Here is a 17,500-nt window from a genome sequence, read left to right as displayed (position 1 = left end):
ATTCCTCCTTACAATTCCTTTATTAACATTCGTGAAGGTCTCACCTTAAAGATACCTGGTATAAAAGAAAAATATAATTATAAAAAATAAAAACATGAACATATACTTGAATCGAAATATATATAACTAAGTCAAAAAAAATTCAAGTAGACGAATAAATAGAACAGTGAACGAATAGGCGAATAAATGAATAAATGAATTGATAGATAAATAAATAGACAAATAGATGAATAAACAAGTAAATAGATAAATAAAAAAAAATACGTATAGATAAATAGATACATAAATAGCCAACCAAATAAATAGATATTAATTAATTAATTACAAAATATACGAATAAATAAATATATATAAATAAATAAAGAAGTAAAAATCGATTCTACCATGCTTTTATTAATTTATTTGGTTGTCTGTTAATTCATGTGATTATTTTTAGTTTTTGTTTCTTATTTATTTATATTTTATTTATTAATTAATTTATTTATTCATTTATTTATTTTGTTTTTAAACAAAAAAATAAACAAGCAAACAAATAAATGAATAAATAAATATATAAGAATCAAATTAATTAATAATCAAATTTAGTAGAATAATTCTAATACCATTTTTTCGCTCAATGGCTTTTACCGAATGTATTCTGTGTGTGTGTGTGTATGTGTGTGTGTGTGTGTGTGTGTGTGTGTGTGTGTGTGTGTGTGTGTGTGTGTGTGTGTGTGTGTGTGTGTGTGTGTGTGTGTGTGTGTGTGTGTGTGTGTGTGTGTGTGTGTGTGTGTGTGTGTGTGTGCTTTTGTGCGTGCGTGTGTGTGTGTGTGTGTGTGTGTGTGTGTGTGTGTGTGTGTGTGTGTGTGTGTGCTTTTGTGCGTGCGTGTGTGTATGTGTGTGCGTGTGTGTGTGTGTGTGTGTGTGTGTGTGTGTGTGTGTGTGTGTGTGTGTGTGTGTGTGTGTGTGTGTGTGTGTGTGTGTGTGTGTGTGTGTGTGTGTGTGTGTGTGTGTGTGTGTGTGTGTGTGTGTGTGTGTGTGTTTACCTAGTTGTATTTACCTAGTTGTATTTCACGGGAAGGAGAGCTACGCTCGTGGGGTCCCGTCTCCATATCTCATTTTATCTACACTATTTTTAAATTCATGTATTGTTCTTGCACACACTATTTTTTCATCCAACTTGTTCCAACTGTCTATTACTCTGTGAGGAAAGCTGTTCTTTTTCAGATCTCTTCTATAGCTGTCCTTCTTGATTTTCCTTCCGTGTCCTCTTGTGTTTCCATCATCCCATTTTATCAGATTCTCTCTATCAATAACTTCTATGCCTTTCATGATTCTGTAAATAGCTATCAAATCTCCTCTCTCTCTTCTTTGCTCTAATGTCTGTAGTTCAAGTTTTGCTAGTCTCTCTTCATATGATAGTTTTGAGAGTGTTGGTGCCAATTTTGTAATTGCTCTTTGTATTCTTTCAAGTTTTTTTATACATTTTTTTTGTACTTGGTGACCATACTGTTGCTGCATATTCCAATTTTGGTCTTATCAGAGTGGTTAGAATTTTCTTCACCATTTCTTCATCCAGGTATGCAAATGCCACTTTGATTGTTCTTATCAAATTATAAGTTTCTCCAAAAATCTTATTTATATGTTTTTCAGGTGACATATTATTCATAACAATGACTCCCAGGTCCTTCTCATTCTCTACTTTTTTTATTCCTTCTTCTCCCAATTTATATGATCCTATTATTCTGTTTTTGCTTTTTCCAAATTCCATTATACTACACTTTTTAGTGTCGAACTCCATCTCCCACTTCCTACTCCATTCCTGTACTTTGTTCAGATCATTCTGTAGTGACTCACAATCTTCATCCGTTTTCACTTTTTTCAACAGTTTTGCATCATCTGCAAAGAACCTCATATAACTTTTAATTCCTTCATCCATATCATTAATATATATAGCAAACATTATTGGGGCCAGAACTGTTCCTTGTGGGACACCGCTTATTACTTCATCCCATTCTGAGTGTTTATCTCTTATCACCACTCTCATTTTTCTTCCTTGCAAAAAGTTTTCCATCCATTTAAGCAGTTTGCCCTGTATTCCTCCTTCAGTTTCTAATTTCTTAAGCAACTTTTTGTGTGGTACTTTGTCAAAAGCCTTTTTCAAGTCCAGAAATGCACAATCAGCCCATCCATCTCTTTCTTGTATTATGTCTATTAGCCTTGAATAGAAACATATCAAATTGGTGACGCATGATCGTCCTTGTCTGAATCCAAATTGCCTTGTATTTAGCACGTTGTTTTTTTCTAAATATTTTACCCATCTACTTTTGACAATTCTTTCACAAATTTTTGCTATTGTACTTGTTAGAGAGACTGGTCTATAGTTGGTAGGGTCTTCCTTATTTCCCCCTTTATATATAGGTACTATATTTGCTCTTTTCCAATCTTCTGGGACTTTTCCTTCTTTCAAGGAACTGTTTATTATGCTATGTATTTTGTCTGCCAGTTCTTTCCTGCATTCTTTCAAAATCCAGTTTGCTATTTCATCTGGTCCATGCGATTTTCTAACATCTAGATTACTCAAGTGTTTCAATATTTCATTCTTTGTTACTTCTATTTCTTTCATGGGGGAACTTTCTCTTTCCATTCGATCTCTTCAGGTTGTATGTTCTCTCTTGTAAACACTGATTTAAAATGTTTGTTCATAATTTCTGCCATTTCTAATTCCTCTGTATATTCAACTCCTTGCCTTAATTTTTCCAAATCTTGTCTGTTTTTCAGTTTGTTGTTTACAAATCTGTACGCTTGTACATATTCATTTCTATAACAAGTATATATTTTCCACTTTTCAGGTCTTTTGTCCTTTCTCCACTTAGTCCAAGCTTTATCTCTTTTGTCTTTTATCTCCTCACAACTTTTGCTGTACCAACATTTTGTATATTTCTTTTCTTGTTTTTGTCTTGGGACATACTGTTCCACTCCTTTTTTATAATTTCTTTTCAAAATATTCCATTTCTCTTCCACTATTGTTCCTTCTTTGTATATCCCTTCCCAGTTTTCTTGTTGAAAGAATTCTCTTATTTTATCAAAGTTTGTTTTTTCATACATCATTCTTCCTTTTCTATATTGTTCATTTCTTTTCATGTATTTTTCCTCATTTAATTCCAGTTCAATCAATATATGGTCACTTTTACTTATTGGTGTTTTATATTCAATCTTTTCCACTATTCCAGGTTCAGATGTGATTATTAGGTCCAGTCTCGATGGTTCTTCTTCATTTCTATACCTAGTGTTCTCCTGTATCCACTGTGTCATTGTATGATCAACAATCATCTCGAGTAGAACATTTCCCCATGAGCCGTCTCCACCCTTTGCTGTCATCTCTTCCCAGCAGACTTCTTTGCAATTAAAGTCGCCCATCATAACTATTCTTCCTCCATCTTCCATTATCTTATTTAATGTTATCTTTGTGTCCTCTAACATACTTTTATGTTCACTCTCTTCCCACGAGGCTGTTTTCGGAGGCACATAATTCACCACGAACTCTCTGTTCTTCTTATCTCTATCTTCCACTTCGATCATAATCATCTCTACTGGATTCTTTCCATATGTAACACTCTTCACATTTATTCCCTTCTTAGTCAGGAACATAACTCCACCCCCTTGTTTTGTCTCTCTGTTTCTAATCCAATAATTATATGCATCATTACCTACACTGTTGGGTGGTAGTTCACCTTTTAATTTCGTTTCCACGATTCCCATTATGTCCGGTTCTTTTTCCTTCAGATAATCGTTCAGCTCATTCAATCCTGTTATTAATCCATCTATATTTGTGTAAGACACTCTTAGTTTTCTGTCACTTCCACTTTCTGTTTCATTCCTACTTGTTGCCCTTTTCCCTCTTGTGTTGTGTGTCCAGTGTTCCTCGTCATATGGGTTTCTTTCTTCCTCAATTTCAATAGGTATCTGTTCCACGGCCTCCCTCTGATTACATAGAAGTTTCCCTGGTCCTTCTCTTCTGAATTTTTCTTTTCTGCTTCCTCCCTGAGGTCCTTATCTCTTTTCCTCTCTTCCTTAGTCATATCATGGGTTACCCCTACTTTCTTAAATATGTCTGCGTAACTTGATTTAGAATCTTTTAGCCTATACAGATTCCTCATAATTCTTTCCTTAATATTTCCTTTCAGAGTCACCAAGATAGGTCTCGCTCTGCCTTCATCTAATCCTTCATACTTTCCCAATCTCCTTATTTCTTCTATCTCACTTTCATAACCGGTGATTCCCATTTCCTTACCAAGTTTGATAAATACCAACTTGTCATACAATACCTTCTGCTCTCTTATATCTAAATTCATCCCAGGAATCACTTCTTCAGACATTCTATGAAGTACAATGTTATTGACTCTATCCATTCTACTTTGTAACTAAATAGTTGAAATTTCTACAAAGTTCTGATCGTTTTGCTTATCACTAACACCAGGACTAGCCGTATCATCTTTTTCCTTAAGGACATCCCTATATGTCTTATCCATCTCTTCCTTAATTTCAATTTTTGCTGCTCCCTTCACCTCATTCAACCATTCAGTTTTACTAGTTTGCATTTTATTTTCTACTATCTCTACTATATCATCTCTTATTTCCTTGCTTATATCTTTCTTTATTTCTTTCAGGCCTGTACTAATTTCTTTTTTTACTTCAGCTTTCATATTCATTTCCATGTTTACCATATCCTCCTTTACCTCAATCCATTGTTCATTAGTCGCTATTTCAATGGCATCTATGCGTTTTTCCACAGTATCCTGCCTCTTTGAAATTGTGGTGATCTGCTTAACCATCTTGCTGAATACTGTATTACACTTGCTACAATACCAATGAATAGTGCTTACCTCATTTTCTGCTAAAAATTCATATACTTCATCTGACATCTTTTCACACTTTGCGTGATGCCACATATCACACAGATTACATACCAATCCTTTATCGTCATCACGGACCACCTTCTCACAAGTTGTGTGTGTGTGTGTGTGTGTGTGTGTGTGTGTGTGTGTGTGTGTGTGTGTGTGTGTGTGTGTGTGTGTGTGTGTGTGTGTGTGTGTGTGTGTGTGTGTGTGTGTGTGAGTGAGTGTGTGTGCGTGTGTGTGTGTGTGTGTTAGTGTGTGTTTGTGTGTGTGTGTGTGTGTGTGTGTGTATGTGTGTGTGTGTGTGTGTGTGTGTGTGTGTGTGTGTGTGTGTGTGTGTGTGTGTGTGTGTGTGTGTGTGTGTGTGTGTGTGTGTGTGTGTGTGTGTGTGTGTGTGTGTGTGTGTGTGTGTGTGTGTGTGTGTGTGTGTGTGTGTGTGTGTGTCTGTGTGTGTGTGTGTGTATGTATGCGCGTGCGTGCGTGCGTATGTGTGTGTGTGTGTGTGTGTGTGTGTGTGTATGTGTGTGCGTGTGTGCATGCGTGCGTGCGTGTGTGTGTGTGTGTGTGTGTGTGTGTGTGTGTGTGTGTGTGTGTGTGTGTGTGTGTGTGTGTGTGTGTGTGTGTGTGTGTGTGTGTGTGTGTGTGTGTGTGTGTGTGTGTGTGTGTGTGTGTGTGTGTGTGTGTGTGTGTGTGTGTGTGTGTGTGTGTAAATGACTGCTCACACCAACCCCATGAATATGTATAGAATCAAATACGTATAAATTAGAAATTCTATGAGTAAACCACTGAATTATTCTACGGATAATTTTCTTAGCTTTTCACTTACATAGTAGAGGAAAGGCCACTCGTTGGGATTTTTCCTTACGATAGGGTAATTTTGGCAAGTGTAGCGTGTACGGCCACCTTACAGGTAAATTGACAATATTTAGGGTAAAAATCATAATTTTTAGGGTATCATATATTATTTCAAAATATACGAGTATAATATTTAATTTTTAACTATGCTAAAACGCCTCTATGTGTGATATAACGAATTTAAACAAAACTAAATCAGATGTTCACACCCAGAACAATGATGCAACAAATCCCAAGTCCTAAAAAGAAGAAATAATAGGTTACTTTGACAAATCAAGACAGTGAGTGTGGACACAGAATAAAGTTGCTTCCTGTGGAACCCTATAGAATCATATTTACATTCGAATTAATTTTTCAAGTACAGTTGATTTGAGAAATAGAAGAGAAGTTTATTTCTGTTTAGGTATATTATATAATATATGTATAGTACCTATTTTTATATATCTTGTATGATTAATACAATAGAAGTTTTTTAAATATATATATTTTTAGAAGTACATTTTTAGTTTTGACATTGAAAAATACCATTATCATATTATCATATCAGTTAATAAAAAAAAAATTATTTTTGTATAAGTATATTATGTAAGACATGTATAGTACCTATTCTATAAACTTTATATGATTAATACAACAGAAGTATTATGTACATTTTCAATTTGATAATAAAAAATACCTTTGTCATTATTACATGTCACCAATTTTTTATGAAGAATTAGAATATATAATAATGTATAGATCTTCATTTTCCATAATGAAATGGTTTTATCAAACTATTTTAAGGTACTTCAGATTTCTCTACCTTATATGAAATGCAATTTTTATCAATTGTATTTATACATGTAATTCCAATTAGGTTTGTAATAAGAAATTTAAATTATCTGCTACAAAAAATTTTAGTAATCTTTTTAATTTAATACAATTTTTATTGCCATGTAGTACATGCACACACACACACACACACACACACACACACATCTATATATATATATATATATATATACATATATATATATGTGTGTGTGTGTATACATGTATATACATACACTGAAGGGTTTCCAGTGAACAGATTAATATCTTTTCAACCACAAATCACTTCTAATTCCATGCCCATTGCAGTCGAGACTGAGAATAATTCGAAGGAAGCATAAGTTGGAAATTAAAACGAAGTCGAGCCGAGGACTCGAACTCAGCTCACCCGTGACAAAGCGGCAGTGACTTAGCCCAATACGCTATCAGAAGAGATATATGTTGAGCACAATTTTCTTATATTTGTATGCTCGAGATACATACACAGATACGAAATATTGCGTTCAACCTACCTGAACCATAATAGTGTATTCGCTAGTATATGCACGTGGAAAAGTTTATACATACACTGAATGGTTCCCAGTGAACAGATTAATATCTTTTCAACTACAAATCACTTTTCATTCCATCCCAGCGCAGTCGAGAATGAGAGTAGCTCGAAAGAGGCATACGTTGGAAATTGAAACGTGGTCAAGCCGAGGACTCGAACTCAGCTTACCCGTGACAAAACGGCAGTGACTTAGCCCAATACGCTATAAAGAGAGATATAAGTTGAGCACAATTTTCTCATATTTGTATGCTCGAGATACATACACATACACGAAATATTGCGTTCAACCCACCTGCGCCATGATAGTGTAGTCGCTAGTATGTGATTTGTGGTTGAAAAGATATAAATCTGTTCATTGGAAACCATTCAGTGTATGTATATACCTCTCCACGTGCACATACATATATGTATATGTATATGTATATGTACATGTATATGTGCATGTGTATGAATATGTATATGTACATGTATATGTACATGTACATGTATATGTATATGTATATGTATATGTATATGCATATGTATATGTACATGTATATGTATATGTATATAAATATATATATATATAGATATATATGCATACATATATATATATATGTATATATATATATATATATATGTATATATATATATATATGTATATGTATACACACACACACACACACACACACAAAAACATATATATATATATATATATATATATATATATATATATATATATATATATATATACATATATGTTAAAGACAGATTGAAAAAATTTTTAGAAGCTCAGCCATAGGGTTCGAACCCTGACCCATGCGTCTATAATCAAGAGGTCATGTAGCACGGTTGCTAGCGTCTTGACCTCGTGATTATGGACGCACGGGTACGGGTTCGAATCCCATGGCTGGGCTTCTAATAATTTTCATATATATATATATATATATATATATATATATATATATATATATATATATATATATATATATATATATATATATATATATATATATATGTATAATATGTATATGCATATTTATATATATGTATAAATATATACTGTATATATTTATATATATACATGTATATGTATATATACATGTATATATATATATATATATATATATATATATATATATATATGTATATATATATATATATATGTATATATATAATGTGTGTATATATATAAATATATATATATAAATAAATATATATGCATATATATAAATATTTATATATACATATATATATACATATATAAAATATATGTATATATATTTATATATATATATATGTTTATATCTATTTACATATATATATAATTATTTATATATATATATGTATATATATGTATATGTATATATGTGTGTGTGTGTGTTTGTGTGGTGTGTGTGTGTGTGTGTGTGTGTGTGTGTGTGTGTGTGTGCGTGTGTGTGTGTGTGTGTGTGTGTGTGTGTGTGTGTGTGTGTGTGTGTGTGTGTGTGTGTGTGTGTGTGTGTGTGTGTGTGTGTGTGTGTGTGTGTGTGTGTGTGTGTGTGTGTGTGTGTGTGTGTGTGTGTGTGTGTGTGTGTGTGTGTGTGTGTGTGTGTGTGTGTGTGTGTGTGTGTGTGTGTGTGTGTGTGTGTGTGTGTGTGTGTGTGTGTGTGTGTGTGTGTGTGTGTGTGTGTGTGTGTGTGTGTGTGTGTGTGTGTGTGTGTGTGTGTGTGCGTGCGTGCGTGCGTGTGTGTGTGTGTGTGTGTGTGTGTGTGTGTGTGTGTGTGTGTGTTGTGTGTGTTGTGTGTGTGTGTGTGTGTGTGTGTGTGTGTGTGTGTGTGTGTGTGTGTGTGTGTTTTAATGTTAATGTTGTATTTCAAAACAACACAATCAAAGAACTTCTCATAGAAAATTCGCCTGATAATTCGGCGGGCTGTGTCTACAGTATTCCTTGCAAGAATTGCAACAGAAACAATAAAACAAGAAGAGCTCAATCTTGAAATCATAGTTCAGGTAGAACAGGTTTTCAGAATTAATCTATTCTCTTTCATGGTACACTTTCGGAAAATATAACTATGATCGAATTGAGTTATCTTAATCAAGCTTTTTAAAGAGAAGTTCTTATTTAGCTTGCCTAACATTAAAAGAAATACACATTATATAGAAAATGAGATATTGTTCATGGAAATTAAAATCAATTAATATCTTAGTGATGCGTAGATTTACATAACTTGAAAGTGACTGGGTGTAAGTATCGACGACATGACGTCACGAGCTTCTGTATTTCATAAAAATATGTGACACGTCATTAGTACTCACTCATTATATCATTAGTATGCATTATATCAATATAATCATATATGCGTACATCCAATCCATACATATATTTCCATTCTTTCCTGATGTGCATTAATAAATTCTCATGCACATTTTAAAAATATGCTTGGTCTTCCTTTGATCGACGACTTTCCAGATAGACTCAAGAAAGAACACGTCTTATCATCAGATATTCTACTTCACCTGAAGTGAAAATAGGTAATCGCAAGTTATCTAAAACAGCCCCTTTGTCTATTGACCTATGGTAAGAGCTTCAAGTTATCCTCAATCAGGTAGAGACTTATCTATAGTAAATTAGTTTTTCATGCACTCCAGAACAAACAAAATGCTTGCAGTGACCAAAATAAAAACTGTTAATTATTTCCGGATCAAGAAAAACGAATCTTTCAGAAACAACACGTTTGCCATTAAAAGTCTTCATACTTAACATATACAGGATGTTCATCTTACAAAGATTACTAACACTATAAGTCTATATTAATGATGACACTGAGAAAAACAACCACACTATATCTATAATTTGGGATACTTTGCGTCTTTAAAACTGGATTATTGAGAAGATTCACAAAACGTTAATAATTCTCCATTCCAAGGTCGTTTTGTGAGATATTCGAGACAAAACTTCAAAGTAGAAACAAAATGCCCGCTTTAATATCAGTTTTACTATCTGCAATAGCAAAGGAATATATACGAGCCTATTGAAAATGTGATTAATAGAGCGTAGTTTCGATCCACGGACCTTTGGGTTATGAGGCCAACACGCTACCACTGCGCCACCCTTCTGTGAATACCAATTAAAAAATGAAAATGTGATTAGCAGAGCGTGGTTTCGATCCACGGACCTTTGGGTTATGGGCCCAACGCGCTTCCAACTGCGCCACTCTGCTTCGAAAGTAAAAGAGTTAATTGTTCTATTTAAACTACAAGTCCGAGGGACCTGATGCCATTTAGTGCTCGCCAATGTATGATAATGACGCAATTATTATTACTCTAACATCAGTAGCACGAATAATATTGAGAAACATTACTAATAAGTCAACGTAAATAATATAATAAGGTGAGATAATAAGGTAAAGATCCATATAAGTAAATGGCTGGCGTCTTCTGTCACATAAAGTTCCTTCCAGGTCCTGCGCGACAACACCTATCCAGCCTTTCTGTATGTGTGTGTATTTGTGTATGTGTTTGTGTGCATGTGTTTGTGTATTTGTGTATTTGTATGGGTGTGCTTGTATGTGAGTGTGTACATGTGTGTTTTCCGACTTACTAAAGTAATTTGTGAGACCAGAGACGACACGCGTGTCGTGAAGTCCTTCTTGACCTCGGGATACTTCTCCGACTAAAGTCCCTTCCAACCGTCGTCGCCTCCGTGGCGCAATTGGTTAGCGCATTCGATTCTTGACCAAAAGATTGAGGGTTCGAGGCCACCTTGGGTGCGAATTTACAATGAGAGGGTAATAACTGTTGCTCATGTACTAAAGCAATGCCCAACATTAAGCTGAGAAATGGCGTCGTTATTTCAGACGACAAAGATAAAAGGTTTCGAGTTAGGTATAACCACTCAAGGGAGTCCTACAGAGGATTTCTCTATTCCTTGCATTGCTACTTGAATATGGATATGGCGGGTGACGTTATATGAAGACAAACAGGCGATCACATCTATTAAGCAGCCTCGAAGACCATGTTCAGACTAGGTGGCAGTGCCCCTCAACAGCACAATGAAATCGACTGGCGAATGAAGTACTATTACCTGGACCCTGTAGTCACCTGTCGATATATGCCCTTAATTGTCCTGTGACCTCCAGAAAGGCTTGTGTGTGCATCATTTTGTAGAGGAAGTAGTAGTAGTAGTAGAGATAATAGCAATAGTGTCAATAGTATCAGTAGTAGTATCAATAGTGCAAGTTTTAAAAGTATTGCCATTATCTCAGGAGCGAAATGCCTATCTGTAGAATGACAGAACACCTTCACAACAAAGACGGGACTGGTGGGGTATCACAGGGCTCGTCACTTGCTCCAGTAAAGTTTTTGCCGTACATTAGTAGTAAAGGTAATGATTTAGAGATCATATATTAGCAGAAGGTGTGCGTGAATGTACTCTATATCCAGGTTACTTCTATCATAAAGGCACCGATAGCAAAATAAAAATTTTGGAAGAATAAAGAGCTTCCAGAACAAAAATATAAAAGTGATTAGCAGAGCGTGCTCTCATTCCCCGGACACTTGGGTTATGGGCCCAACACTCATCCACTGCTTCACTCTGCTCTGAAAGCGAGTTAACTCTTCAATTAAAACTACAAGTCTAAGACACTTGAATCCAAATAGTGCATGCCGATATTTGATGACAATGCAAATACCATATTTTTTTAATAGCGTTCATAGACTGGTGAAATTTGGTAATAGATCAATCCATGTACAGTAATAAGTTGAAGGAAATCGAAGATTGTTAAAAACAAATGGCTGGAGGTCCTTCGCGACAAGACCTCTCGATTTCTATTTCTGTTGGAGAGAGAGAGAGAGAGAGAGAGAGAGTGTGTGTGTGTGTGTGTGTGTGTGTGTGTGTGTGTGTGTGTGTGTGTGTGTGTGTGTGTGTGTGTGTGTGTGTGTGTGTGTGTGTGTGTGTGTGTGTGTGTGTGTGTGTGTGTGTGTGTGTGTGTGTGTGTGTGTGTGTGTGTGTGTGTGTGTGTGTGTGTGTGTGTGTGTGTGTGTGTGTGTGTGTGTGTGTGTGTGTGTGTGTGTGTATTTACCTAGTTGTATTTACCTAGTTGTATTTTACGGGAAGGAGAGCTATGCTCGTGGGTCCCGTCTTCATATCTCATTTTATCTAAACTTTTTTTAAATTCATGTATTGTTTTTGCACACACCACTTTCTCATCTAACTTGTTCCAACTGTTTATTACTCTGTGAGGAAAGCTGTTCTTTTTCAAGTCTCTTCTATAGCTGTCTTTTTTTATTTTCTTTCCGTGTCCTCTTGTATTTCTGTCATCCCATTTTATCAGATTCTCTCTATCAGTAATTTCTATGCCTATCATGATTCTGTAAATAGCTATCAAATCTCCTCTCTCTCTTCTTTGCTCTAGTGTCTGTAGTTCAAGTTTTTCTAGTCTCTCTTCATATGATAGTTTTGAGAGTGTTGGTGCCAGTTTTGTAATTGCTCTTTGTATTCTTTCAAGTTTTTTTTATACATTTTTTTGTACTTGGTGACCATATCGTTGCTGCATATTCCAATCTTGGTCTTATCAGGGTGATTAGGATTTTCTTCACCATTTCTTCATCCAGGTATGTAAATGCAACTTTGATTGTTCTTATTAAATTATAAGTTTCTCCAAAAATCTTATTTATATGTTTCTCAGGTGACATATTATTCATAACAATGACTCCCAGGTCCTTCTCATTTTATACTTTTTTTATTCCTTCTTCTCCCAATTTATATGCTCCTGTTATTCTGTTTTTGCTTTTTCCAAATTCCATTATACTACACTTTTTTGTATTGAACTCCATCTCCCACTTCCTACTCTATTCCTGTACTATATTTAGATCTCTCTGTAGTGATTCACAATCTTCTTCAGTTTTCACTCTTTTCAGTAGTTTTGTATCATCTGCAAAGAAGCTCATATAGCTTTCAATTCCTTCATCCATATCATTAATATATATAGCAAACATTATTGGGGCCAGAACTGTTCCCTGCGGAACACCTCTTATTACTTCATCCCATTTTGAGTGCTGGTTTCTTATCACTACTCTCATTTTTCTTTCTTGCAAAAAGTCTTCCATCCAATTTAGTAGTTTTCCCTGTATTCCTCCTTCAGTTTCTAATTTCTTAAGCAACTTCTTATGTGGTACTTTGTCAAAAGCTTTCTTTAGGTCTAGAAATGCACAGTCCGCCCATCCATCTCTTTCTTGTATTATATCTATTAGCCTTGAATAAAAACATATTAAATTTGTGACGCATGATCGTCCTTGTCTGAATCCAAATTGCCTTGGATTTAACACTGTTTTTTTTTTTTATATTTTACCCATCTACTTTTGATCATTCTTTCACAAATTTTTGCTATTGTACTTGTTAGAGAGACTGGTCTATAGTTTGTAGGTTCTTCTTTATTTCCTCCTTTATATATAGGTACTATATTTGCTTTTTTCCAATCTTCTGGAACTTTTCCTTCTTCCAAGGAACTGTTTAGTATGCTATGTATTTTGTCTGCCAGTTCATTCCTGCATTCTTTCAGAATCCAGTTTGCTATATCATCTGGTCCATGCGATTTTCTGACATCAAGATTACTCAAGTGTTTCAATATTTCATTCTTTGTTACTTCTATTTCTTCCATAGGGGGGACTTTCTCTTTCCACTCAATCTCTTCAGGTTGTATGTTCTCCCTTGTAAACACTGATTTAAAATGTTTGTTCATAATTTCCGCCATTTCCATTTCCTCAGTGTATTCAACTCCCTCTTGTCTTAATTTCTCCAAGTCTTGTTTGTTTTTCAGTTTATTGTTTACAAATCTGTAGAATAGTTTTGGTTGATCTTTACACTTTTCTATGACATCTTTTTCATATTTTCTCTTTTCCTCTCTGCACGTTTGTACATATTCATTTCTATAACCGGTATATATTTTCCATTTTACAGGTCTTCTGTCTTTTTTCCATCTGGTCCAGGCTTTGTCTCTTTTGTCTTTTAACTCCCTACAACTTTTGTTGTACCAGCATTTTACATATTCTTTTTCTTGTTTTTGTCTTGGGACATACTTTTCCACTCCTTTTGTGTAATTTTTTTTCAAAATATTCCATTTCTCTTCCACTGTTGTTTCTTCTTTGTATATTTCTTCCCAGTTTTCTTGTTGAAAGAATTCTCTTATTTTATCAAAGTTTGTTTTTTCATACATCATTCTTCCTTTTCTATATTGCTCTTTCTTTTAATATATTTTTCTTCATTAAGTTCCAGTTCAATCAATATGTGGTCACTTTTACTTATTGGTGTTTTATATTCAATCTTGTCCACTATTCTAGGTTCAGATGTAATTATTAAGTCTAGTCTCGATGGTTCTTCTTCATTTCTATACCTGGTGTTCTCCTGTATCCATTGTGTCATTGTATGGTCAGTAATCATCTCAAGTAGAGCGTTTCCCCATGAGCCGTCTCCACCCTTTACTGTCATTTCTTCCCAGCAGATTTCTTTGCAATTAAAGTTGCCCATTATAACTATTCTTCCTCCATCTTCCATTATTTTATTTAATGTTATCTTTGTGTCCTCTAACATACTTTTATGTTCACTCTCCTCCCATGAGGCTGTTTTCGGTGGCACATAATTTATCACAAATTTTCTGCTCTTCTTATCTCTGTCTTCCACTTCTATCATAATCATCTCTACTGTATTCTTTCCATATATGACACCCTTCACGTTTATATCCTTCTTAGTCAGGAACATAACTCCACCCCCTTGCTTTTTCTCTCTGCTTTTAATCCAATAATTATATGCATCATGTCCTACACTGTTGGGTGGTAGTGGGCCTTTTAATTTTGTTTCTACAATTCCCATTATGTCCGGTTCTTTTTCTTTCAAATAATCATTCAGCTCATTCAATCCTGTTATTAATCCATCTATATTTGTGTAAGACACTCTTAGTTTTCTGTCACTTCCATTGTGTTCTCTGTTTCCCTTTTGTTTTTCTCTTGTATGTCGAACTGCCTTAGTTTCATATTCACTACTCTCCAATAGAATCTCTCTTTCTCTGACTCCGTTCTGCTCTCGTTTTTTTCTTAGCTTCAAGTCTTTTCTGCTTTTCTTCCTCTCTTTCCTCTTTATTCATTTCCCTTTTTATCCATACCTTTTTATATTGTTCACTTGTTGCTAGTTTCCCTGTTTTGGATAAGATATTCTCTGCCGTCGTTTGTGACCTGAATTTAATCTTAATTGGTCTGGTCTTATCTGTACTATACTTTCCGAGCCTGAATTTTTCCTCAGTTTCCTTCATAATTTCTGGTTCATCTTCCTGAACTAATTTTAGTAAACTGCTTACTTTTTCATTTTCCTCATTGGTTCTTGAGGTTCTATCTGGGTTATGTTTCTCTTCCATTCCTAATATAATTATACATTTCTTTTTGTCAGCTAAGTCTCTTACTATATTCTTCTTCTGTCTCATCACTTTAATAACTGAGTCTTCAGTTTGTTCTCTCATTTGCTGTTTAATTATATCAGTAAATGCAACTTTACTGTTTTCTTTTATCGAGTTCCATCCCTACTACTATTACTATTCCTCTTCAATTCCTCATTCTCCACCTTTACTTCTTTTAACTGTCTTTTCAGGTTTTCTATTTCATCAGTTAAGTTTTTGTTCGCCTTCTCTAGTTCTTCCAATTTTTCAACCCTTTGTAGAATGTTGTTAACATGACCGAACCTACGCTCCAAGTCCTCGATCATCTTATCGACCTTCTCTTCTAGTCTTGTCAGTCGGGGGGGTTTGTGTCCCCCCCACCCTCTTTAAATCCCTGGAAAATATTCTCATCACTTTCTACTGTATTGCTCTTATCTATACTTCTAATCTTTACATTTTTATTAGACATTTCATCGTCGCTCAGCTGATCGGGGGGTCGTTTGTTTACCTTTCGCCTGTCTGCCTGGGCCAAGTCTACTCCTTCCTCATTTCCTTCCATTTCCCTCAGTAATCCCTCCCCTTCTCCTCTTTCTCTACTTTTCTACTACCCCACGAGCAATTCCCCCCACCCTGTAAATACAATAGGCACTTCTCTTTGCGTTGGGATCCACAAAACTTCAATTTTCTTCAGAACGTCTTCTAAGCCGTCCGTTCGTTGAAGTGTGTGTGTGTGTGTGTGTGTGTGTGTGTGTGTGTGTGTGTGTGTGTGTGTGTGTGTGTGTGTGTGTGTGTGTGTGTGTGTGTGTGTGTGTGTGTGTGTGTGTGTGTGTGTGTGTGTGTGTGTGTGTGTGTGTGTGTGTGTGTGTGTGTGTGTGTGTTCTAATGTTAATGTTGTATTTCAAAACAATACAATCAAAGAACTTCTCATAGAAAATTCGCCTGATAATTCGGCGGGTTGTGTCTACAGTATTCCTTGCAAGAATTGCAACAAAAACAATAAAACAAGAAGAGCTCAATCTTGAAATCATAGTTCAGGTAGAACAGTTTTTCAGAATTAATCTATTCTCTTTCATGGTACACTTTCGGAAAATATAACTATGATCGAATTGAGTTATCTAAATCAAGCTTTTTAAAGAGAAGTTCTTATTTAGCTTGCCTTACATTAAAAGAAATACACATTATATAGAAAATGAGATATTGTTCAATGAAAATGAAAATTGATTAATATCTTAGTGATGCGTAGATTTACATAACTTGAAAGTGACTGGGTGTAAGTATCGACGACATGACGTCACGAGCTTCTGTATTTCATAAAAATATGTGACGCGTCATTAGTATTCACTCATTATATCATTAGTATGCATTATATCAATATTATCATTTATGCATACTTCCAATCCATACATATTTTTTTTCTATTCTTTCCTGATGTGCATTAATAAATTCTCATGTACACTTTAAAAATATTCTTGGTCTACCTTTGATCGACGACTTTCCAGCTAGACTCAAGAAAGAACACGTCTTATAGTCAGATCTTCTACTTAACCTGACGTGAAAATAGGTACTCGCAAGTTATCTAAACCAGCTTCTTTGTCTATTGACTCATGGTAAGAGCTTCAAGTTATCCTCAATCAGGTAGAGACTTATCTATAGTAAATTAATTTTTCATGCACTCCGGATCAAACAAAATTATTTCAGTAACCAAAATAAAAGATGTTAATTATTTCCGGATCAAGAAAGACGAATCTTTCACAAACAACTCGTTTGCCATTAAAAGTCTTCATACTTAACATATACAGGATGTTCATCTTACAAAGATTACTAACACTATAAATCTATATTAATGATGACACTGAGAAAAAACAACCACACTATATTTATCCTATGGGATACTTTGCGTCTTTAAAACTGGATTATTGAGAAGATTCACAAAACGTTAATAATTCTCCATTCCAAGGTCGTTTTGTGAGATATTCGAGACAAAACTTCAAAATAGAAACAAAATGCCCGCATTAATATCAGTT

The 17,500-nt window shown here is 34.8% G+C and overlaps 1 non-coding gene across 1 annotated transcript; it reads right to left on the bottom strand.

Annotated features, from left to right (window-relative positions):
• Positions 1-10,201: 10,201 nt before the first annotated feature.
• Positions 10,202-10,274, bottom strand: TRNAM-CAU (transfer RNA methionine (anticodon CAU)). The gene has a single exon. It is a non-coding gene; the product is annotated as a tRNA-Met (tRNA).
• Between the last annotated feature and the right edge of the window lie 7,226 nt (positions 10,275-17,500).

Source organism: Oratosquilla oratoria, chromosome 9 (assembly GCF_046742065.1).
Source record: "Oratosquilla oratoria isolate Oo_2021 chromosome 9, ASM4674206v1, whole genome shotgun sequence".
Lineage (NCBI taxonomy): Eukaryota > Metazoa > Arthropoda > Malacostraca > Stomatopoda > Squillidae > Oratosquilla > Oratosquilla oratoria.
Note: the sequence above shows the minus strand (reverse complement) of the source record. Positions and strands in the feature narration are given on the sequence as shown.